A 25,520-nucleotide genomic window follows, 5' to 3' on the forward strand; every position below is an offset into this window, starting at 1 on the left:
CTGGTTTGGGATCCAAGGGAAAATATTTGTGTATATTTGTTTTATGTTTTATGTTCTCGTTATTGTTTATTTTCTATTTTTAGAATTCGTATGAAAATAATTTTTGTACAGGGTTAAAACCTACAAAATTCACATTAACGTCATCATACACATGGATATTTTTATAAAATAAATGACACACCACCCTTTTTCTTTCATTAAAATCCACAATTTACAAAATTTCCCAAAAAAATGGCTCGATCCATGAATCCAAAAATCCAATAAATACTAATAGATACACAAAAACCTATTTTCTAAACTTTGAACTCCATCGGGCCACCCATCCACCCTATCATGGGTCATTCCCTCCTTCAGTGTAGGTTGTCTACGTCCTAGTCAGGTCAGTTCAGTTCGATTTCCAAAAGACCTTGTCTCATGCATAGTTAGAGGCATGAGCCTTCATCCTATATCTTCCTCTGTTCCTCACTCATCCCAAGTGCAGCTACATCCTCACTCGACATGGCCCTTCTTCATTATGCAACTCATGTTCTTATTGTATTCCAATCGATTGTGTTTGTTCTATCTTCTAACCTTGCAGTTCCCCCCTTACTTATATTATTTTGTCCAACCTATGTTTGTTTCCCTTAAACCACATCATGATTGGCTTCACTTCTTGCACAAATCAACTCATCTTGTCATTCCATTCTATCGAACGTGTCGGATCGCCCATGTGTTAGGCACCTTGGCTTGGGCAAACTCATCATTTTTTGTCTAAGCCCCCTCAAGTTTAGTATTTATGTACTTTGTCAACGTGCACTCATCTCGTCTCACCCATGTCATTGCACCCTTAGTTGGCACTTGTCTTTTTTTCCCCTTTTGTCTCAACCCGCCATTCCACCAAGAGGAATTGGCTTCGGTTAGTAATATTGGAGACTTAGCCCACCATTGTTTCATCTTAGCACCCTCCCCTTCAATTCAACTCATCCCAAGACGATATCCTCCAACATTTGGCCAATTGTTTAGGGGTGTTTTTCCCTGTCTCTTAGAGCATCCATGCTGCCTCCCATGGTGTTGTCTTGGGCCTCCTCACCCATCATTACACCAAGTCAATGTTCAGTCACTCATATCCACCATGCCACCAATATTCCCACCTGCACCCAATGGAAACCCCAAGTGTCAGTTTTTCAACACCTCGTGTAGGCACGCTCTCACCCAACATGCTCTTTCATCTCACTTCTTGTAATATGTTCATCCCAAATTTTGCAATGGATATCTCACCCATGGCTCACACCTCAGTTAAAGGTGTACCAAACTCCAAGGGTTGACATCCTCCCCTAGTCAAAGCTATTGTCGTCCTGGCAATAATCCAACCACAACCCTCTAGTCATCTCACAATGGATATCGTCATCATGATGAAGTTTCTTCGAATGTTATCTTTGACTACATCTCTGGAAATCACTCTTGCATATCGACATGTGTTGGATCTCGTAGTGAGGATCAACTAATCAGGTAGTTAATATGATCATCGCACCAAGCTCCATAAGAACTCATGTCTCATAGTGTAATATCCTCAATCTCAAATCATCACAACTCCACTAACCTGCTATTATAGAGGCACAAACCTAGGTACCCTCTTGATCTCGGCTCGCCATTTGAATACAATAGTGAGACATATCCTCATGGACTAATGAGATGAATAAGAGTTTTGTTCATGACGTCCTCCACCCTCATCTCCCATATGATCTCTCGAAAGCATCCACCCATACTCCTCTGTGATGTAAGTTAATAAAGGGGGATATGACCCTATCCTACTCTTTGCTTCCTCAATAATTCTCTCAACCTTTGGATCATGTGGCCAACCTCCTAGGCTCAAATTCAATGTACCAATCTCCTCATTGGCCTCAACATACCCAGGCACCTCTCCTTTGTCACATCTCTAAGCCATTGTTTCCATCCTAGTCTCCTCTGCCTACTATAATTTGTTTTTCCTCCTTTCCAACTTCTCTATTATGTCTGTCAAAGTGGACATGATATCCACATGTTGTGAGAGGAGAGACTCCACATCACTATTTCTCAACTCTCTGCATGTAGCTCCACAAATTGTTGTTCACTCTCGAAGATGGGGGCCATCCTCACTGATGTATTCAGGTTTCCTCTCTACTCTCCTAAGGACCCTACTACCAGCAACATCCCAAACTTAGTTGAATCTTGTTGCTCCAAAGAATCCACCTTCTACTTGATCACGCAATTCCTTACCAAGTGATCCTATCCATAGATCCAACAATATATGGGCTTCTTTACTTTGGTTGCACCTGTGAATTTTCCATATTTGAAAGTCTTCCCTTTCTCTTAGTCCTTCTTCTTCTTTTTCCTCTTATCACTTTACATCTCCCTCTTATTCTTACCATTTTTCTGGCAATAAAAAAGTTTCTCTATTATGGTGATGGATGCTACAAGAGATTGGACTCCCTACTTCATAATTTTCATCTTTTCCCATGGATAGAGATTGTTGATATAGGTACGACCTATATTTATCGTGCATATATCTAAACTCCAACATAAGACTCGAGAACTATTTAATATAGGTATGGATCTTACCAGTATGCTTTAGCTACCTTAGATGATCCATTGCCACCCATCATTGATTCACTAGTCCAAACTACACGTACAAAGCCTCTTTTCACTCTGTCCAAGTCTTAATTCTATCTGTGATGCGAAAATTTGCCAAGTCCTCAACCCTGGTTCTCCACCAAAACTTTGTTGTTCCCATGAAACACATGTTTTTTGCATTGAATCTTGTCTCTTCAGAACAACCCTGAATTTGTTCCACATCCCAACAAAAGTTTCCCAATACCATAGTGATTATTGTCCCATCATACATTTTTGGTTCTTTTTGCTTCACCTTCATAAATGAACTACCTGAACTCTGCCCTCTAGCTTGCTTCAATATGGTATCATCCTGGTAATTCCACAAGTTCCTTCACCTGATCCTCTAAGTCTTTCATCCAATCTTCCTAATCTAGGGCTTATCTTACTGGAAATTCAATGGAGTGGGACCCTGATTCAATGTACCCCTTAATCTCCTAAACGTATACTCGTATTTCTTCAAATTCCTTTCATGGCCTTCCATACCTTCTACCATCCATGCCAAATTCATCTCAACATATTAGACTTTCTCAGATAGTGTCACCTCATCTTGGTCCATTGGGTTAGACCTATTATTCACCATAGTGACTTGCTTCTTTTTAGATGTGACCTTGTTCGAGTCATTACAACTTGTACCAATAATCTAATAGATAAAACCTTTTCCCTCCTACAAATCAATTACATAATTCCCTTCTCCAACAACCTACAAACAGAAAGGCAGTTGTTTATGCAATCTTCCTTCAACCTTACTTCCTTCAATACTACCTATACGCAATCAATAAGTTTTTACCTCCTACAACTAGTATGTTAGCTTGACACCACCTGTGAATAGGAGAAAAATATTACCAACCCTTCTACCACTTCTTGGTATCAACTTTGATACCACATGTCATGACCACAGGGCCTTCTACAGTCACAAGGCATCTTTTGGGCACACTATGATCCCTTGATCATTTGGCACCAATGTGTTTCACCTCTGCCTTATGGAGTACAGAGTTACTTCACCTGAATTATGCCTCACAATTGTAACACACCCTCCTCCCAAGTCCACCCAAGAAACCAACCAGTGTAGTAAACATGTGACGAGAGAGGCTACTATAAGGGATTCAACTTCCTTGGTGACCTTAAGGAAATGGAACCGACAGAACATATCAAAGAAACCCATCCACATCAGCAATCACACCCTCAAGAGACATGTCAGCCATTCAGACATCCTATCCCTGAGTCCCACTGATAATTTAAGCCTTTTAACCCCTAGTAGCTCTCATGCTATAAGAAAGACAATGACCAGAATCCAAATTCTCTCTAACAGGCCTGTGTGCCAGCGTCCCTGGACTTTTTCTAGTAGACCTATGCCAACGTCCCTGAAATTTGAGCCACTTTTCTAGCCCAAAATCCTGGCCTTTTCCTAGAACTTGTTATAACCTTCAGAATCCATCAAAGACGTGATGAAAATATAAACAAATAAAAAATAAACCTCAAGACTAGGCTCGAGCATCCCCAACTAGGACCGACATTCTGTCAACCGCTTGACATCAATGCAACCTATAAGTCTAGGATTCAAGACAAAGCATAAATAACTAAAAGAACTTATGAAACATAACCAGAAGGGTCACCTCCTTCTCCACTGAACTATTATATCATCAATTAGGTCTTTCATCCATCCATTTAACAATTACAAGTAAATATATGAAATAATTGTAACATGAACCAGACAGTTAACCATGCTTATAAATAGCATAAAACCATATAAATATCATAGATACGACAACCATTAAATCCAAATATAAACCAATGCAAAAGTAAGAGAACTTAGCTTTTATTAATCCTAGGCAAATTCGACCAGGTTTGGGACTTCCACGTACCACCTGTCCATAGACATGGCTAAACCAAATCTCTCTTTCAGCCTGTCAGCCCCATGCCATATTACAAACATGAATGTGGGATCTCATAGAATAACTAGTCCAAGAACAATGAGGGAAATCCATAGGTTAAACCACCTCCACCCCCATCAGACAGTGATCACACCAAAATTGTTGCTTTGACCACAACTAAACTGAACTTGGAATGTTATCTGGAATCCATCACTATCCTTGAGGAATTTTTTGTCTCCTTGTCTCTCAGGCTTTACCACAATCAATTTTCGGATCACTAGGCCCTAAACCGAGACCAACCTCTCAACTTTACCGCAATCCAAACCTAGATCACCATGCCCTAAACCGATACTTCTCCCTCGAGCTTTACCATGTGTCCTACCAAAACAGGTCAAGGGATTCCTAGGCCTTTGGGAATGAACCTTGAGACCACCTTCTCCCCGGATTCCGAAATCTATACAGCAAAATAAAGCTTAAAAACCAAAATAAACATCCCAACACCATGGCATCTGGAAAAAGGCAAGGCTAGGGTGAAGGCCACTCTCCTAACCAGGCAAAACCATGCCACCTACAACAAGAGAACCATAACCAACAAAAATCCATGCATGTCCAAACCAACTAGGAAATTAGACATGAAAAAGGTTACCTGGAATTATTCCTACTGAATTTGCTTGATCCTGCTTGTTTTTCATTCCTTGATCCAAAGCTAAAATGCTCCAAGAAAACTATAAGTGACCAAGAGAGAGAGAGAGAGAGAGAATAATGAGAGAGCTCCAAACTTGAACTGACAAAAGGTTACCAACTGATCCTCAGAAGCCTTTTTATTAATGAGGCCTCTATTTTCTTCATGTCCCATTATTTTCCTTCAATTTTCCTTTTAATGCCTTTGCCTTAGCATTTGCCAATTTTCCTTAGCTAAAACACACATCCAATGATGCCCACTAGGATATCTTTGCCCAACATTCAACTTGGAATAAGTGTCCCTTAACTGTGGTCTTATTTTCCTTTATTAACTTTTATTACATGGAATTTTCACCAGGGTTGTTACATAACCATTCCCCTTGCGAAACACCATCCTTGGTGTTAAACCATACCATGATTTCAGCAAAACTGTTGAAAAGAAAACATACTACCCATGGAGCTTTATAACTTAGCTCAATGCAGTATTTACAATGAAAGACCTACTTAAAAGAAAAACATCATGACAATATAACAACCATAATAACATGATACCCATTCTGCTTATTGGGGCATTATAAGTTAGCTCATGGCGATATTTACATATGTATACATATACATACATATACCAAAACATCAACAAAACATATGCCAAACATATACCAACATCAAACCAAAACTGCTTTGCCTCAACCGACAAACAATGAAGGATACATGGCCCACATCTGATCCGCCATCTCCCATGTAGCTTCTTCAGGCCCAAAGTGCTTCCACTGCACTTTAACTTGCTCTATGGCTCTGTTCCTGAGCATGAGATGTTTTTGCTACAATATGCATTGAGGCTCCGGCTAGAACTCTTCTTCTTTCTACACCTGCAATACAGACCGAACAATAACATGATCAACATCATTTATATACTTATTAAGCAATGAAATATGGAAAACATCATGGAATTTCACTGTTGGAGGTAGCGCAAGTCAATATTCCACTAGTCCAATCTTCTCAAGGATCTCAAAAGGCCCACAATACCGTGGTGCCAAATTGGCACATGAACCAATCCTCAAAGAGATTTTCTTGGGCTTGATGCACAAATACACATGCTCCCTAACCTGAAACTCCTTGAATATCATGTGTTGATCCGCATAAATCTTTTGTCTATCCTATGCTACCTTTAGATTCTTTTTTATAACATGCATTTCCTACTCCATGTCTACCAACATATCTGGTCCAATAAGTACCCTGTTCACTGGATCACTCCAGTTGATGGGAGTGTTACAACTCCGTCCATACAATGCCTCGAAAGGACTCATCCTCAATGACTCCTGATAACCATTGTTGTATGTGAACTCAACCAATGGAAGATACTCCTCCCATTTCTTCTGCTGGTGCATCACGTACATCCTCAACATGTCCTCCAAGATCATGTTGACCCTATTCCTTTGTCCATATGTCTGCAAATGATAGGTTGTACTAAAGGGCATTATGTACCCAACCCTGCAAATAGCTCCTTCCAAAACTTTTAAGGGAACTCTGCATCCCTGTCTGACACAATCTTCTTTGTAACACCATGCAGTCTCACTATCTCTCTGATGAACACTTGTGCTACCTCACTGGTTGAATATGTAGTCTTTATTGGAATGAAGTGAGCTACCTTACTCAACCTGTCGACCACGACCATAATAGAATTATTTTTCCTCATTTTCCTTGGAATACCTCTAATGAAATCCATGGAAATGACCTCCCGTTTCCATTCTGAAATCGTTACATGTTGTAGTAAACCACCTGGGTGTTAAAATTCCACCTTGACCTGCTGAAAATCTAAACATCTAGCCACGAACTCTGCCACTTCCTTCTTCAGATTCGGCCAATAATAGAACTTCTTTACCACTGTCAATGTCTTCTGATATCTTGGATGACCCGAGTATGGGTTGGCATGAAACTCCCTCAAGATAAGATTCTTGAGCTCACTACAATTTGGCACATAGATCCTGTCTCTAAATCTCACCAAACCATCTGTCATGAGATGATAGTCTGCATCCCGATCACATGTACCTGTACCTGCACATGTACCTATGCTTTGTTGTAACATGTGCATGATTTCCATGTATTTTCCATCCTATTTTCATGCATGCAAGATCCTATCTTGTAACTCTACCCCATAAGAACTCATAGATTCTATATGATTTACCTGCACCGTCCTGCTAAGAGCATCCGCAACCTAGTTCTCCTTCCCTTTGATGTATCTGATCTTGAAGTCGAACTCACTAAGGGTAACCAACCATCTATCTTGTCTGGCATTTAGATTCGGATGATCAAACAAATAACTCAACCCACTATGATCGCTCATCAATGTAAACCTCCTACCTAGAAGATAATGTCTCCACATCTTCAATACATGTATAATTGCTGCTAGCTCAAGATCATGCATCGGATATTTATGATCGTGCTCATTCATTTTTTTTTACTCATAACACACTACCTTTCATTCTTGCATGAGAACTCCTCCAAGTCCTCTCTTGCAAGCATTTGTACACACTACAAACTCCTTGTCTAGATATGCAATATTTAGCACTGGTGCATGTGCCAACAACAACTTAAGTTGCTCAAAACTAACCTCACATTCTTTTGTCCATTCAAACTTCTTACCTTTCCGTTGCAATGATGTGATAGGATATGCAATGTGTGAGAAGTTCCTAATGAACCTCCTGTAGTAACTTGCCAATCCCATAAATGATCTCACCTCATCCACATTCTTAGGAGTTTCCCACTCCATGATGGCCCTTATCTTTTCTAGATCCATTGTTATGCCATCCTTGGAGACAACATGCCCCAAATAATGTACCTTAGTCTGAAAGAAGCTGCACTTTCTAAGTTTAGCATACAACTGATGCTCTCTTAACAATCTCAACACTACTGCTAAATGCTCGGCATGTTCTTCCTCATTCTTAGAATATATCAGCATGTCATCAAGGAATACAATAACAAACTTGTACAGATAAGGACGCAACATATTATTCATTAAACACATGAATGTAGCTGGAGCATTAGTCAAACTGAATGGAACAACAACAAAATCATAATGCCCATACCTATTCTTGAACTCAATCTTGCATATATTCTCTTCCTTGATGCATACTTGATGGTATCTCTATCTCAAGTCGAACTTAGAAAACATTGTTGCTCCCTTCAATTGATAAAAAAAAACATCAATCCTCGGCACTAGGAACCTGTTCTTGATCGTTACTTTGTTCAGCTACCTGTAATCAATGCACAATCTAAGAGTACGATATTTCTTCTTCATAAAAAACATTGGTGCACCCCAAGGTGATACACTTGGCCTAATGTACCCTTTGTCCAACATTTCCTTCAGCTGCAACTTTAACTCAACCAACTCAAGTGTGCTCATCCTGTAAGATTCTTTTGATGTTGGAACTACCTTGGGCACCAACTTAATAGAAAATTCTACCTCTCTGTGAGGTTGAAACTCTGTAATGTCCTTAGGAAATACATCTTGAAACTCTGGTAAAACTGGGTACCTGCTTAACACATCGGCAACCTCAACCTCCTTACCCTTGTCACTAGAAATGTGTACTGCAAACATCACACAACCTTTTATGCAACTATGCTTAGCTTGCATAGCGATAACCATCCTCACCAATGTAGGCTTCTTCTTCCCTTGAAAAGTCCTATTTTCCCCATTGTCATCCACATACTCAATGGCCTTCTCGAAGCAATCCATTTTGGTTTTGTGAAGGTATAGCCAATCCATACCTAAAAGCATACTATATGATCCCAATGGCAAAACATTCAAATGTGTTGTTGTAGGCATACCATTTAACTCAAATTCACAAGTTCTCACCCAATGGTGAACACTCTTCTTGGTACCCGTAGCCAACTATACCAACCAAGATTCTGCATGCACTTCTTTTCTCATACCACACTTATCCACACTTCAGGATTAATACAACTATAGTTAGATTCAGGATCAATCAAAATAGAAACAACTTGATCACAAAGCTTACCGTCCATCTCAATGATCGATGCCTAATGATCTGCCTGCCTATTGTCCATAGCTGCATAGATCCAAGGAATGTTGTGACTAACATCACCAACTATATGCGCCTCTTGATCACTATAGATCTAGGGTCTGCCACGACTCTGATGTTGTTGACAATCCCTCTTACGATGATCCTTACACCATATCCAACACTACAATGGTTCCCTATCACCGCCTCTAGCTTGCTGCTCTCCACATCCCTTCTCAGTTGTATTGAATCTCTTGTACGAAACTGCATTTTATTTCTCACTTGCATCTTGACGTCTTCCTCTCTTTGGTGGCCATTTTCCTTTAGCTTTCTCATTTCTTTCCAAGTCATGCTTAGGCTCAACATCGCGCTTCGATTTCTCATAACAATGCTTCAACTTTCGAATGGACTCCCCCAATGATCTAGGCTCATCGAATTCAATATGGTCTTTGTATGCATCTGGCAGTCCACTGATGAATCTCTGAACCATGGCCTTTTCCTCCCTGAGGTAAGGCACATATCTCAACAACTCCAAAAACCTGCTAGTATACTCATCATCTGTCATAGAACACATCCGCAACTCATAAAACTCCTTAGCTCTATCATTATAGTACCTCTCAGACAAGTACTTCTTCTTCAAGAGCCTTTCAAATGCATGCCAAGTCAAATCCTCCTTATGTACACCTTTGACATTTTTCATGTCTTCCCACCAAATATCCGTTTTACCTTTGAGACTGAAAGTGGTTATCTTTGATTTCATTTTTTTTGAATAATCATGCAATTGGATGAATTTCTTCATACCAAGCAACCATGCTTCTGCATCTTGCGATTTCTTCATCTCTCCATCAAAGGTAGGTAGATTTTCCTTCTTAAACTCATCTAGAAAGTATCCCCTATCACTCCTCCTGTAAGGATGATAACGATGACGATCATGATGCCTGTCAGAGCCAGAACTGGAATAGTACCTATGTCGATCACCTCTCCTATCTAGAGTGTCCAAAAACCTTCCATATTTGATCGTGTTAGATCTATCTGACTTGTGTCTACTAGAAGACTTATTGCCATATGCCCCATTAGTTATGTCCTCATGTCCATGGCTAATCTAAAGTGGTCCCTGTTGTTGCAAATCTGACAAACTCTAAAGTGGTATCGCATTCACCTCTGCTTGTTTCTCTTGTTCCTGCATGATTTTGTCATTGTCTGCTTTGCAAATCCTTATTTCTTCCTTCAGGCTTCTCAATGTGTCTACCAAATCAGAAGAGTGCCTAGCACCACGCTGCCCATTTGATGCATAGGGAGATTCTATGTAGTCTACCACCTTTCTAACCATGTGGTCTCTTATCTGCAAGGCATACTATGTCAGCTAAACCAAATCTCAATAAGCCAACGGACCTTAGCATAATTCAGGGAGGATACCTTGTTTGCAAGATCATCAAATCAATGTGATACATGTATAACATAATCATAACAACATATAGACATATATCGAATAATTGTATCAACACATAACCATCATTCTAACTAGGGTCCAATCATCAAAGCAAGGCCATATCAACAATGCATGTTATGACCTCATGCATGACAACAACCATTACTCCATTGCACACATTGCCACATGCAACTACCAACATGCATAAGTAATGCCTAATCAACTACACATACATATGAACGCATGTAGTCGAGCATAAGTGATCAATTCTTGTAATCAACCTACAATACTGATACTTGTAAACAAAACATTCAAGAATGCACTTGACATACAAGGTTGTATTCAAGCAACATATAATCAACATGTAAGAAACATATAACCATATGCAACCAGTCATATACTTTCGATGATGCATCCTAAGAAATCACATCAAGTTCCTCATGAAAACCTTACTACAATCATGATCAACATGATCCAATGCAATAAAACCATGTAATGCAAGTGTAAGAGACACACATGCAACTGAAATGCATGCATGACCATGCACCTTCACCCAAGGAGAGCGCAACCATGCTCTGATACCAATCTGTAACACCCCCTCCTCCCAGGTCCACCCAAGCAACCGACCAGCCGGGTAAACGTGTGACAAGAGATGCTACTATAAGGAATTCAACTTCCTTGGTGACCTTAAGGAAATGGAACCGACGGAACATATCAAACAAACCCATTCATGTCAACAACAACACCCTCAAGAGACATGCCAGCCACTCAGACATCCTATCCTTGAGTCCCACTGATAATTTAATCCTTCTAACCACTAGTCGTTCTCATGCTATAGGCAAGACAACGACCAGAAGCCAAAGTCGCTCTCACAGGCCTGCGTGCCAACATCCCTAGACTTTTTTCCAGTAGACCTATGCCAACATCCCCGAGATTTGAGCCCCCTTTCTAGCCTAGAATATCGACCTTTGCCCAGAACTTTTTATAACCTTCAGAATCCATCAAAAACATGATGACAATATAAACAAATAAAAAATCAACCTCAGGACTAGGCCTGATCATTCCCAATTGGGACTGACATTCTCTCAAACACTTGGCATCAATGCAACCTACAGGTCTAGGATACAAGATAGAGCATAAATGACTGAAAGAACTTATGAAACATAACCAGAAGGGTCACCTCCTTCTCCATTGAACTATTTTATCATCAATTACGTCTTGCATCCATCCATTTAACAATTACAAGTAAATACATGAAATAACCATGACATGAACTAATCATTTAACCATGCTTATAACCAACATAAAACCATATAAATATGACATATATGACAACCATTAAATCCACATATAAACCAGTGAAAAAGTAAGGGAACTTAGCTTTTATTAATCATAGGAAAATTCGACTAGGTTCAGGACTTCCACATAACACCTGACCATAGACATGGTTGAACCAAATATCTCTTTCAGCCAGTCACCCCCGTGCCATATTCCAAGCATGAATGTGGATCTCATATAACAACTAGTCCAAGAACAACGAAGTGAATCCATACGTTAAACCACCTCCACCCTCATCAAACCGTGATCACACCAAAATAGGTGCTTTGATCACAACTGAACTGAACTTGGAATGCCATCCGGAATCCATCACTATCCTTGAGGAATTTTTCGTCTCCTTGTCTCTCAGGCTTTACCGCAATCCAATCCCGAATCACTAGGCCCTAAATCAAGACTAGTCTCTCAGGCTTTACCGCAACCAAAGCCCGGATCACTAGGCCCTCAAATGAGACTTCTCCCTCAGGATTTACCATGTATCCAGCCAAAACCGGTCAAGGGATTCCTAGGCCTTTGGGAATGAACCTTCAGACAACCTCCACCCCAGATTCTGAAATCCATCCAGCAAACCAAAGCTCAAAAACCAAAATAAACATCCCAACACCATGGCATTTGGAAAAAGGCAAGGCTAGGTCGAAGACCATTATCATAACTCGGCAAAACCATGCCACCAACAACAAGAGAACCATGGACCAACATGCATGTCCAAACTAGCTAGGAAGTCACACATGCAAAATTTTACCTGCAAGTATTCCTGTTGAAGCTACCTGATCCTGCTCTTCTTCTGTGATCCTTGCTTTCCTTCCTTTCCCTTTGCTTGCTTTTCCTTCCTTGATCCAAAGCTAGAGTGCTCCAAGAAAACTCTAAGTGACCGAGAGAGAGTGATCCGAATTGGATCCATGAAAATGATCAAAGTGCCATGACCGTATCAAATTAGGACAAACTTCGAATTTATGAACAAAGAGCTATCAGGAAGACCTCTGGACAGTGGCAGTTTGCAGCCAGCAAGGAACGACGAGGACCTCGGTCAAAGCACACTGACCGAGGCCCATGGAGATCGCGCAGGAGGCAAACTCGCAGTTAGGAAGCCTGGATCAGGAAATGGAGGCCATTTCTGATGTGCGATTAGCGCTAATCGCGCATTACTGGGAAAAACCCCTTGAGAAGGAAAGGCCCCGAGCGCTCGGTCGCATGAGAATCTAGGAAACCGTAGGGAAAGCACTAAGGTGAAAGGCGGGTCCTACGCTCCAAAACCAGTGGAATATCGGAGGCATATTGGGTGGTAAGCGGATTTGGGCAGAGAACGATCAATTCCATTCATTGCACGACGCGTGTCCGGTGGATGAGAGAGAAAACCACCTCTCATCACAGGCTAATGGTCGAGCAAGTCAACTGCATGAAAAGAGAAAACACTGTAGGATCTGGGGGCTCCAGATCTAACGACGGAGATTGTGCCCGACGGAAAACCGGATGTGACGGGGGAATTAAGCCGTGGCATATAAAAGTCTAAAGTCTGATTTGACCGTTGAGTTGGTGGATGAGTCATTCCACAGTGTAACTGAAATACCGAACCGTCGAGGAAGAGTTGGCGCAGTTCGTGAGAGGACAAGTGGCCACCTCCCTGTGAGACGTTGGCGATGACGCAGAGGCAGGGAACTCCAAGCGAACAATAGCAGGTGATCTGAAGGGGTGGAAGAGGAAGCGAGTAGTCATGAGACAAATTGGCTTTAAGCCATGAATAGACAGAGAACAAAACAAGGGAGAACTAGAGAGGGGAACAGTGAAAAAAGGACGAAAGAGACAGTGAAGCAAGAGGCAGAAAAACAGAGAGCCAAGCTGACCTGCAGCGTAAGGTAGCATCAAGCAGACAAAAGGCTTGAGAGGTTCAAGCAATCCCTGTGAGGATCTGTTGGGAATTGAGTACCACATTGGGCTCCTCCCATCAAAGACCAGAGAGGTCGAGACTTGGTAAGGAAAGAGTCTGTGCACTCTAGTGGCTTCGGGAATCCAAGAACGACCCTACTAAGCATCCTCTGTTTCAGGAGACTCAAGCTGAGCTCCTCATTGTAAATATCTGCTATAAAGACACAATAAAAGAAGGCCACCATTGAAAGCTGGACCAGAGTTGTAGCCCTGAAGAATAGGGTGAACTCCTTATTATGTGTTGTGTTCTTGTATTTGCTTACTGTGTTCTCTTACCATTTTCCATTTTCCAATGTCTGTTTATTTTGCAATCTAATCAATCCGTTTCCTAAGATAACATAGACACACACCAGCACATGAGTTTGTAATGCCTTCATTCATTCATTAATTAACTGAGATCACTCACGAGTGACATTCAGATCAACTGGTATTAGAGCTCTAGGCTATTAAGGTTAGACAAGCTTGTGTTGGATTTAGTTGTTGAATGCTAACTAGATCAAAGCTCAAATTAGGAGAAGGAGAGTTGGTCGAAACTAATCCTGAGATTGGGAGAGTTTATCCTCAGAAGACAATGTCAGAAGAAGGTTCTAAAGGGCCAAACCCTCAATTCATAGATAGTTTCCTAGCCATAAGGTCCATGGTAGAAGAAATGTATAGGGACTTTAGAAAACACAAGGATGAAGATTCATCAGGCTCCAAACAAGACAAAGGAAAAGATGAGTCTCACTTCCAAGACCACTCAAAAGGCAAAAGGAAAGAGGAAAGCTTTCTCACACCTCCTAATAGCCCTGAACATAAAAATAAAGCATCTTTTATCAACTAGATGTCAAATTTGATTTACCCATATATGATGGAGAGTTGAATGCATAAAAGCTAGACAATTGGATTAGATAAATTGATGTTTATTTCAGAGTGCAGAGTATCGACTCACACAGGAGCAAGATTCATCTAGCAAGCCTATGCCTTGGAGGCACTGCCTTGGTTTGGTGGGAAGGCAGGACCCAAGATGACATGAAGAGACATGGTAAGACTATCTTTGTCTGGAGTGAATTTGTTTCTACAATCAAAAAGAAGTTCTATCCATTGGCCTACATGCAGCAAGCCATGATGAGCTGGCAAACTCTTCGACAGTTGAAGGGGAAAAGTGTACAAGGATACACTCAAGAATTTAGAAAGAGTGCATTGATTCTAGGAATCTCATTAGACTCACCTGAGATTTTGTTGAAGTACATTGGTGGTCTACACAGCTACATGAGGCACACTATCCTCATGTTTAATCCCACTAGTATAAATGAGGTATTTGTACAAGCTACTCAACTAGAAGCTAGAGGAAAGAATGGAAGTCCAGAAGTTGGGGGATCATCCCAACCCAATGCAAGCAAGAATAAGGAGAAAAGAAAGCGGAAATGGAAAGCAATGAAGGCTAACACTGCACGGAAGAGTAAGGCTTCATGCACTCACTGTAAGAAGGATGGGCATGATGATGAGCACTGTTGGATTCTGCATACAGAGCTGAGACCTAAGAAGTTCAAGGGCAAGAAGAAGAAGATTGCTGCAGCTATTCAGAAAGATTTGGGGTCAGACCCAGGAGATGAAACAACTATTGCAGCCACATGTATAAAAGGTAAGAATTCTGAAGCATCTACTAGTAATTCTGCACAAACTATTATTGATGAAGAAAATGAGAGAAAAAGGCATGATCTTTTCCATATTCGAGTTGTTTCCAAACATCAAAGTATTGATACCTTGTTTGATAGTGGCTCACAAGTAAATTTAATTTCAGAAGCAATTGTAAAGAAGTTGGGATTAGAAACTACACCTCACAAGAAACCATACCCATTAGGATGGTTAAATGATAAAGCACAACCACAAGTGACTAGACAATGCAAACTCAAGTTTTCTTTTGGGTCAGCATTTGTAGATGAGGTTGAGTTAGACATAATTCCTTTAGATATATGTGGAATTGTTTTAGGAAGTCCTTACTTGTATCACAGAAAAGCTATCTTCTATAGAGCTGAGAAAAAGTACCTACTTGTTAAAGATGGAATCGAATACTTTGTAAGAGCTCATAAGCTCAAGAATAATTACACTCTCATAAACTCAAGGCAGATGAAACGAATGATAAATTCATGTAAACAATTCTTACTGATGGTTGTAAAGGAAAATAAACCTGACAAAACCAATGTATTTGAAGGTTGTAATGCTGAACAGCAAGCTGATTTAGAAAAGGTTGTTTCAGAGTATGATATCTTGTTTCAAGAACCTAAAGGTCTGCCACCCAAAAAGGAAATAGTGCATGATATTATTTTGCAGCAAGATGCTCCATTGCCTAACATTGGAATGTACAGGTTGTTCACTTTAGAGAATGCTGAAATCAAGAAGCAGGTGCAGGAGTTGCTTGAGAAAGGGATCATTAGGCCTAGCACATCACCATGTGGGTCACCAATCGTTTTGGTGAGAAAGAAAGATGGCTATGTGCATTGATTACCGAGCACAGAATAAGATAACAATCAAAAATCGTTATTGCCTTCCTCGCATAGATGATCTTTTGGATCAATTGAAAGAAGTTGTTTATTTTTCCAAGCTAGACTTGCACAGTGGATACCACCAGGTCAGGGTTGCAGAACAAGATGCATGGAATACTGCTTTAAAAACAAAGCAGGGATTGTATGAGTGGCTAGTTATGAATTTTGGCTTAACTAATGCTCCCGCTACTTTCATGAGATTAATGAATGATGTACTCAAACCTTTTCTTGATGATTTTGTTATTGTGTATCTGGATGACATTCTGATATTTAGCAAAACATGGGAAGAACATTTAAAGCATGTTAAGCAGACACTAGATGTTTTGAAACGAGAAAAACTTTATGTTAAACTCTCAAAATGTGAATTTGGCAAAACATCTTTGAATTATTTGGGACACATAGTAGGGGGTGGTGAATTGAAGATAGATCCCTCTAAGGTGGCAGTCATTGTAAACTGGCCTAAACCCAAATCTGCTACAGAAGTTAGAAGCTTCTTAGGAGCAACACAAGATTGGAGAAAGTTCCTTTCTAACTTTTCCTTAATTGCAGCTCCCTTACATGTTTTAACAAGATTGAACAAGGTGTTTCAGTTGGGAGGCAAACATCAGAAAGCCTTCGACACCTTGAAAGAAAAGATTAGTACAACACCTGTACTAGCACTGCCTGATCTTCAAAGACCATTTGAGATCCAAACCGATGCCAGTGACTATTCCATGGGAGCAGTGTTGTCACAGCACGGTAAACCCATATGTTATCATTCTGAGACATTTAATTCTGCAGTAGTTAACTATCCTACATATGATAAAGAATTTTATGCATTAGTACAGAGTGTGAAAAAGTGGAAACGTTACCTAATGGGCAAAGAGACAGTAATACATACTGATCATCAACCACTTCAATATCTACACTCCCAAACTAAGTTGCATCAATCAAGATGCTATAGATGGATGGGTTTTCTACAACAGTTTCATTTAGTCATCAGATATAAAAAGGGCATACACAATAAAGTTGCATATATGTTATCCAGACCCATTATAAATGAATCTACTATACTTAAGCATAATTTTGTGTTACATGAGAGTTACATTGAACAATATGCTCAAGATATAGATTTCAAAGATGTATATGCAACTTTAAGTCAAGGCAAACGAGTAGAATTGGATTATCATGTAAAGGACCGACTCCTATATCATTGTGGGAAGTTATGCATTCCACAATCTAAGAGAGTAAAGATGATTCGAGAAGCACACACTTCTCTAATATCAGGTCACTTTGGGGTAAGTAAAACAGATGCACGGCTGCAAAGATTTTGTTATTGGCCAAAAATGAATGAGACAATTTCTAGATATGTGTAGAGGGTGTACTACGTGTGCTAAAAGCAAGCCCAGCAAAAGAAAACTAGGCTTGTACACTCCATTACCAGTTCCTTCTCTCCTTTGAGAAAGTGTTTCCATGGATTTTGTTGGAGGACTGCCTAAATCTAGGAAAGGTCATGATTATCTGTATGTTGTTGTGGATAGATTCAGCAAAATGTGTATTTTGATACCTTGTAATAAACAGATTACAGCTGAACAAACTGCAAAACTGTTCTTTCAACATGTATGGGTTCATTTTGGTTTACCCACTTCCATTGTATCTGATCGAGACACCCGATTTGTGGGGAAGTTTTGGTCAAGTCTATGTGAACTAATGAACACCAAACTGAAGAAAAGTACAACTTTTCATCCACAAACTGATGGCCAGACAGAAGTAGTCAACAGGACAATGATCTAGTTGCTCAGGGGATATTGCAGCAAACATCCTAAGCTTTGGGATGAACATTTATGTTATGTGCAAAATGCTTACAACAGAGCAAAACATTCTTCTACACAGAGATCTCCTTTTGAGACATGTTTTGGTTTCACACCAAGGTCTCCTTTGGATTTTGTCTTTGGTAAAGACACCACAGTTGAGGGACACAGTGATGTGGATAGGGCAACTAGGTTCATTGAGCAAATCCAAGAGATCCACCAGGAAGTACATGAACAACTGGAAAAGAGCCAAGCCAAATATAAGGCAAGGCATGAAAAGCATCGGATGGAGCATAGTTTCCAAGTTGGTGACCAAGTCTGGTTGTACATTAGCAAGGACAGGATGCAAGGTGAAGGTAAAAAGCTAAAACCTATCGCGTATGGAACCTTCAAGATACTTGAGAAAATTGGTGAGAATGCTTTTCGCCTTGATCTACTAGCTTACATGCACATCTACTCAGTCATGAATGCATATTGCTTGAGATTGTTTAAACCTTCACTAATTGAGGATCCCGAAGAACAGAGTCAATTCCCTTCTATTGATGACCTACTACCTGAATATCTTAATGAATTGCAGGAAGACACAGTTCTAGATAGGAAGGTGAGGACAACACGCAGGGGAGATGTTGAGTACCTCAGAATTGGGCTCAAGGGTTCAAAGCCGAGTAGTGTAAAGTGGATAGAGATTGGACAAGTGAGACAATTTTACCCTCACTTAGTTGATGCTTGAAAACTAACTTTTGGTGGTCCAAAAGCTTTTTTCAGTGGGAAGGCCATGATCCGAATTAGATCCACGAAAATTATCAAAGTGCCATGACCGAATCAAATCAAGACAGACTTCGAATTTATGAACAAAGAGCTATCAGGAAGACCTCTGGATAGTGGCAGTTTGCAGCCAGCAAGGAACGATGAGGACCTCGGTCAAAGCGCGCTAACCAAGGCCCATGGAGATCGCGCAAGAGGCAAAGTGGCAGTTAGGAAGCTCAGATCGGGAAACGGAGGCCATTTCTGATGCACAAAATCGCGCATCGCTGGGAAAAACCCCTCGAGAAGGAAAGGCCCCAAGCGCTCGGTCGCATGAGAAGTCAGGAAACCATAGGGAAAGTGTTAAGGCGAAAGGCGGGTCCCGCGCTCCAAAACCAGCGAAATATTGGAGGCATATTGGGTGGTAAGCAGATTTGGGCAAAGAACGAGTGGTTCCATTCATCGCACGATGCGTGTCCGGCGGATGAGAGAGAAAACCACCTCTCATCGCAGGCCAACGGTCGAGCAAGTCAATCGAGCGAAAGGAGCAAACACCGTAGGATCTGGGGGCTCCAGATCAGACGACGAAGATTGCGCCCGACGGAAAACCGGATGTGACGGGGGAATTAAGCCGTGGTATATAAAAGTCTGAAGTCCTATTTGACTGCTAAGTTAGCAGATGAGTGATTCCACAGTGTAACTAAAATACCAAACCGTCGAGGAAGAGCTGGCGCAGTTTGTGAGAGAACAAGTGGCCACCTCCCTATGAGACGTTGACGATGACGCAAAGGCAGGAAACTCCAAGCGAACAGCAGCAGGCAATCCGAGGGGGCAGAAGAGGAAGCAAGCAGTCATGAGACAAATTGGCTTTAAGCCATGAACAGACATAGAACAAAACAAGGGAGAACCAGAGAGGAGAACAATGGAAAAAGGATGAAAGAGATAGTGAAGCAAGAGGTAGAAAAACAGAGAGTCGAGCTGACCTGCAGCGTAAGGCATCATCGAGCAGACAGAAGGCTTGAGAGGTTCAAGCAATCCCTGTGAGGATCTGTTGAGAATTGAGTACCACATTGGGCTCCTCCCATCAAAGACCAGAGAGGTTGAGACTTGGTAAGGAAAGATTCTGTGCACTCTAGTGGTTTGGGGAATCCAAGAACCACTCTACTAAGCATCCTCTATTTCAGGAGACTCAAGTTGAGCTCCTCATTGTAAATCTCTGCTATAAAGACACAATAAAAGAAGGCCACCACTGAAAGTTGGACCGGAGACGTAGCCCTGGAGAATAGGGTGAAATCCTTATTAATGTGTTGTGTTCTTGTATTTGCTTACTGTGTTCTCTTACTGTTTTCCATTTTCCAGTGTCTGTGTATTTTGCAATCTGATCGATCCGTTGCCCAAGATAACACAGACACACACCAGCACATGAACTGTAATACCTTCATTCATTAATTAATTAACTGAGATCACTCATGAGTGACATTTAGATCAGAGAGAGAGAGAGAATAATGAGAGAGCTCCAAAATTGAACTGACAAAAGGTTACCAACTGATCCTGAGAAGCCTTTTTATTAATGAGGTCTCTATTTCCTCATTTTCCATTATTTTCCTTCAATTTCCTCCTCACATGCAACCTGTGACCTTTCACCTTACTTTTCTCCTAATTTCCTTTATTTTCATAAATAAATGTGCCAAAAATGCCATTTTGTCTTTTAATACCTTAGCCTTAGCCTTTGCCAATTTTCCTTAGCCAAAACACACATCCAGTGATGCCCACTAGTATATCTTCGCCCAACATTTAGCTTGGAATAAGTAGCCCTTAACCCTAGTCTTATTTTACCTTTATTAACTTTTATTACATGGAATTTTCACCAGGGTTGTTACAACAATAAGTTTACTTATAGAATATCCATACCATTAGTTAGTGGAATATCATAACTATTTGAAATAGTGCAAGCAATATTATTGTCACTTCTACTTCAATTAAAATTCCATTTATATATATATATATATTTTACAGAAACGGTTAGATTGATGTATTGATTCTTGGCTGGAAAGCCTTAATTCAGATTACAATGAGGTAAACAGAGATCAGATTTCTCATCTGTCAGGAACCAATTGACTTCCTTTCTAATGAGTCTGTGATTTTTGCTAGCTGTAATTCTTGTAGCTTTATCTATCTTTCCTAGCTTGCAGATACAGACAAACTGCTTCAATAAAAGACAGTAAAACATATTAAATTGACGGTTAAGGGATGGGATCCCAGCCTTCGTCTCCATCTCTTAGGAGCGCTCCGGGGGGAGAAGAACCGCTTTGTTAGCTTCAGCATCAGCTTCTTTGTTATTTTCTCTCTTTACATGAAGAAACTCCAAATTCTGAAAGGTGTTTGTTAGGAATCTAATTCTGCTCAGGAGTCTTGATAATCTTAAATCTGAAGGAGAGGAATTAACCACCATGGCCATTATAATGGACTGAGAACCCCCAAAAATAATTGGATCTTTGATTCCCAGAGATATGAGCAGCTTGAGCCCCTAAAGGAGAGTCAGAGCTTCAGCTTGAATGCTGGAGTTGAAGCCCACTCCCCAAGCATATCTAGATTCAGTTTTGCCTTCTACGTTTTTAACAACACCACCGGCTCCGGAACTACCAGAGTTGCCTTTTGCAGCACCGTCAAAGAAGAGAGTTTTCCTTGCCTTCTTTCTGCAAAACTCAACGAATTCTGTAGCATTGAGGTGGATTTGCCAGTGCTTTAGTAGGGGGGGAGCCTGATATTATTAACGAACTGAAGGCCCAAAGAGGCTCCCCAAACAACGTCTTGGTCACTAAGGTCTGCACTGTCTAGTTGTTCTCCCGGACACTCTTTCAGGTGGCTTTTGATTTTGACCCGGATTGACTTGGGGTCGCTCTTTTTGTCATTGAAGATCCTTTGGTTTCTTTCCAACCAAATGTGCCAGCAGGTTATTTTGGGTAGGGCGAGCCGGGAGTTTTTAACATGCGGATTCTGAGAAATGCCACCAGGATATAAGCGCTTCCAGTTTGAAAACAATTCCGAGCAATGATTTAGAGGATCGAAGTCAGAGTTCAAAGGGCTTTAGATCTGCTGGAAGGATATTTTTATCTTCATGATTTTTCCAGCAGGGAAAATATTACTTTTTCACTTCTCAAAGTCACCCCCCCACGTCAAGGATTGGTGGGAAACCTACTGTGAGAAGAAGGATGAAAGTAAACCCTCACTATTTTCATCCACACCCACTTGGAATCGTTCCGGGACACCATCAAGGAGCAATACTTCCCTAACAAGAGCTATGAGGATAAATATATAAAGTGGACCACGCTGCGGCAAGAAAGGGACCAAGGCGTGCGAGAGTTTACCAATGTTTTTCGTACCCTTCGCACAAAGTTAGGTATCAAGGATTTTGAGCGACATTTGGTACTTAAGTACCACGAATGTCTACATAGGTACATCTAGGACGAGATGGAGTTCCTAGACATCTCCTTGCTCGGCACGAGTTACCGATATATAGTCAAGACTGAGCACAAGTTTAAACAGAAAATCGAGATTTTGGATCTGTGAATATGAAGCAAGGGAAATGCGCCCTCAAACCATATAGAAAAGGGCAAAGCCAACGCAGGGCGACCCAGGATAACTCGCTGAAGCCACAAGCAAAGAACAACACCATGAATACAAAGAAGGACATAGGAAAGTGGTGTGAGTTCCATAAGAGCTCCACTCACAACACAAGTGAGTGTCGGGCTACGCAGTCACTGGTGGCCGACCTGAAGGCTTCCAAATCATACGCATGTTCCGACTCTGAGAACCCAACAAGGGGAATGACAAAGGGAAGAAAATCATTAATGCCGAGCCCAGTGCCATCGTGGCCACCACCAAGATCCAAAAGATTGATCCTAAAGATCCAAAGGAGGGGGAATGCCTCTTCCACTCACATATGTGGGTGAAGGGTTCTCAGCTGCAGTTCATTATGATAGTGGGAGCCAAAAGAACCTCATTTCAACAAAGGTTGTGAAGTGACTGGGCCTACCGACTACAACACATCTGCAATCATACACCATTGGGTGGCTTCACCAAGGACAAGATATTCGCATCAGCCAACAGTGTTTCCTTCCCTACAGCATCAAGCCCTTCATGGATGAGGTATTGTGTGATGTTTCTCCTCTTGAAGTTTGTGATGTATTATTAGGACAACCATACTTGTGGAAGCGACATGCTCTATATGAGTCTAGACCTCACTCTATTATTATTTCTTTGGATAATAAGTTATATAGGATACTGGACGTAGCCCCATCGACTGCCATCTCTTTGATCTCTGCTAAGCAATGCAATAAGATCATCTCCCAGATTAAGATTTTTTTTTTCATTCTTATTCGCTCTTAAAGTAAGGGGAAGATCATAGCCACATCTATGGCCCCCGGGAAGCGTTCCTCCATGCAACAGAAGCAGGTGGATACGATCGTGGAAGAATACAGGCACATATTCTCCTCACCCACATGGGTACCCTTGGATTATCAGGTCAAGCATTCGATCGATCTGACTCCCGAAGCACCTCTGGTCCAATGGGTTGGTATATTGGCGCTTGATTATGGAAAATGAATAGATCAAGTGGAAAAACCAATAGTTGCTACAAAAAGGGCACACCCAACCAAGTTCCTCACCTTGTGGGAGCCCAATTGTACTTGTACGGAAGAAGGATGGGACCTGGAGGCTCTGCATAGATTATCGGGCACTAAACAAAATCACTATCAAGTACAGGTATCCAATCCCATGGATTGATGACCTTCTGGACCAATTTAAGGGGGCAAGTATTTCAGCAAGATTGATATGAAGTCTGGCTATCACTAGGTTCCAATAGAGCCCACAGATGTATGAAAGACCGCCTTCAAATCCAAGGAAGGCCTTTTTGAATAGTTGGTTATGCCCTTCGGGTTGACAAATTCCCATGCTACTTTTATGAGGCTAATGGATGACATCATGTGTCCCTTCACCAACTGATCTGTGGTTGTTTATCTAGACGACATCCTCATCTTCATCAAGAGTTGGGAAGAATACTTACAATGCATTCGACAGGTTCTTCAAACCCTTCGACAGCACAAACTATGTGCCAACTTGGAGAAATTCACCTTTGGCATGAGCCAGGTTCAATATACAAATTACATCATAGATGAGGGTGGCGTGCATGTGGATCTGACTAAGATCCAAGTCATTCGGGATTGGCCAGCCCCGACCACTCTAACAGAGCTTCGCAACTTTTTGGGCCTTGCAATTTTTTATCAGAGGTTCATGTTGGGATTCTCCCATATCACTTGGCCTTTGAGTCAGATTACTAAGGGCGGGGTGAAAGAAAAGTTTTCCTGGTCTGAGTCCCAACAAAAGGCATTCATTGAGTTGAAGCACTGCCTCTACTCTGTACCGGTACTCACACTGCTAGACTTACAACAACCATTTGAAATTGAGACAAACACCTTTGACTATGCTATTAGTGCAGTCCTCACCTAGCACAGGCATCCAGTGGCCTATCATAGTGAGACACTTTCCGATACAATTCAGAAGTACCCAAACTATGATAAAGAGATGCATTCCATCATGTAGGCTTATTGGCAATGGAAGCATTACATTATGGGGAAGGAGACAATCATCCACACCAATCACCGACCTCTTCAGTTTATACAGACACAAGGGAAGTTGCAGAACAATCGCCATCATAAGTGGTCTACATATCTGCAACAATTCCACTTGAACATTAAATACAAAAAGGGAAGCACCAATCATGTTGCAAACTGCCTCAGTCGGCCCCCAATTGCAACACTAATTACTGTTCTCGACTCTTATGGCCACGAGACCTCTAAATGGCCGCAACTATACAAAAATGATCCAGAGTTCACCTCCACATACCAGATGCTAGTAGATGGAAAGCAAGTTCCTAATTTCCACCTCCAGGACACATTATTATGCTACCTAGGCCACCTTTGTGTTCCTTCAAGCGAGCGTGCCAAGCTGATTTGGGAGGTGCACTACAGTTGGGTCGCAGGACACTTTGGTGTGGAGAAAACTGTGGTTGTACTACAAAAGTAATTTTATTGGCCAAAACTCCGACTGGATGTTGGGAAATATATCAGATCTTGCACTACCTGCGCCATTGCCAAGCCAACCATCAAGAAGCAAGGCCTGTACAATCCTCTACCTACTCCCAGCAAGCCGTGGGGATCCATCTCCATGGACTAAATGTTTGGCCTCCCTCCTACCAAGCATGGTAATGACTGTGTATTTGTGGTCGTGGACATATTTTCTAAGATGGTTATATTGGCGACCTGCAAGAAGAGTATCATAATAGAGGAAATTTCTAAACTCTTCTTTGAATGAGTGTGGGTACATTTTGGGATCCCACAGACCATTATATCAGATCGGGATAATAGGTTCTTGAGCACATTCTGGTCAAGCCTCTGGACAATATTGGACACCAAGCTCACCAAGTCAACTGCCTTCCATCTGAAGAATGATGGCCAGATGGAGGTCGTCAATAAGATGATAGTGCACATACTCCTTATGTACAACTCCAAGCA

The sequence above is a fragment of the Pinus tabuliformis genome, chromosome 3_1, assembly GCF_031772625.1.
Source record: "Pinus tabuliformis cultivar Carrire ecotype Pingquan chromosome 3_1, CPIR1, whole genome shotgun sequence".
In the NCBI taxonomy this organism is placed as follows: Eukaryota; Viridiplantae; Streptophyta; class Pinopsida; order Pinales; family Pinaceae; genus Pinus; species Pinus tabuliformis.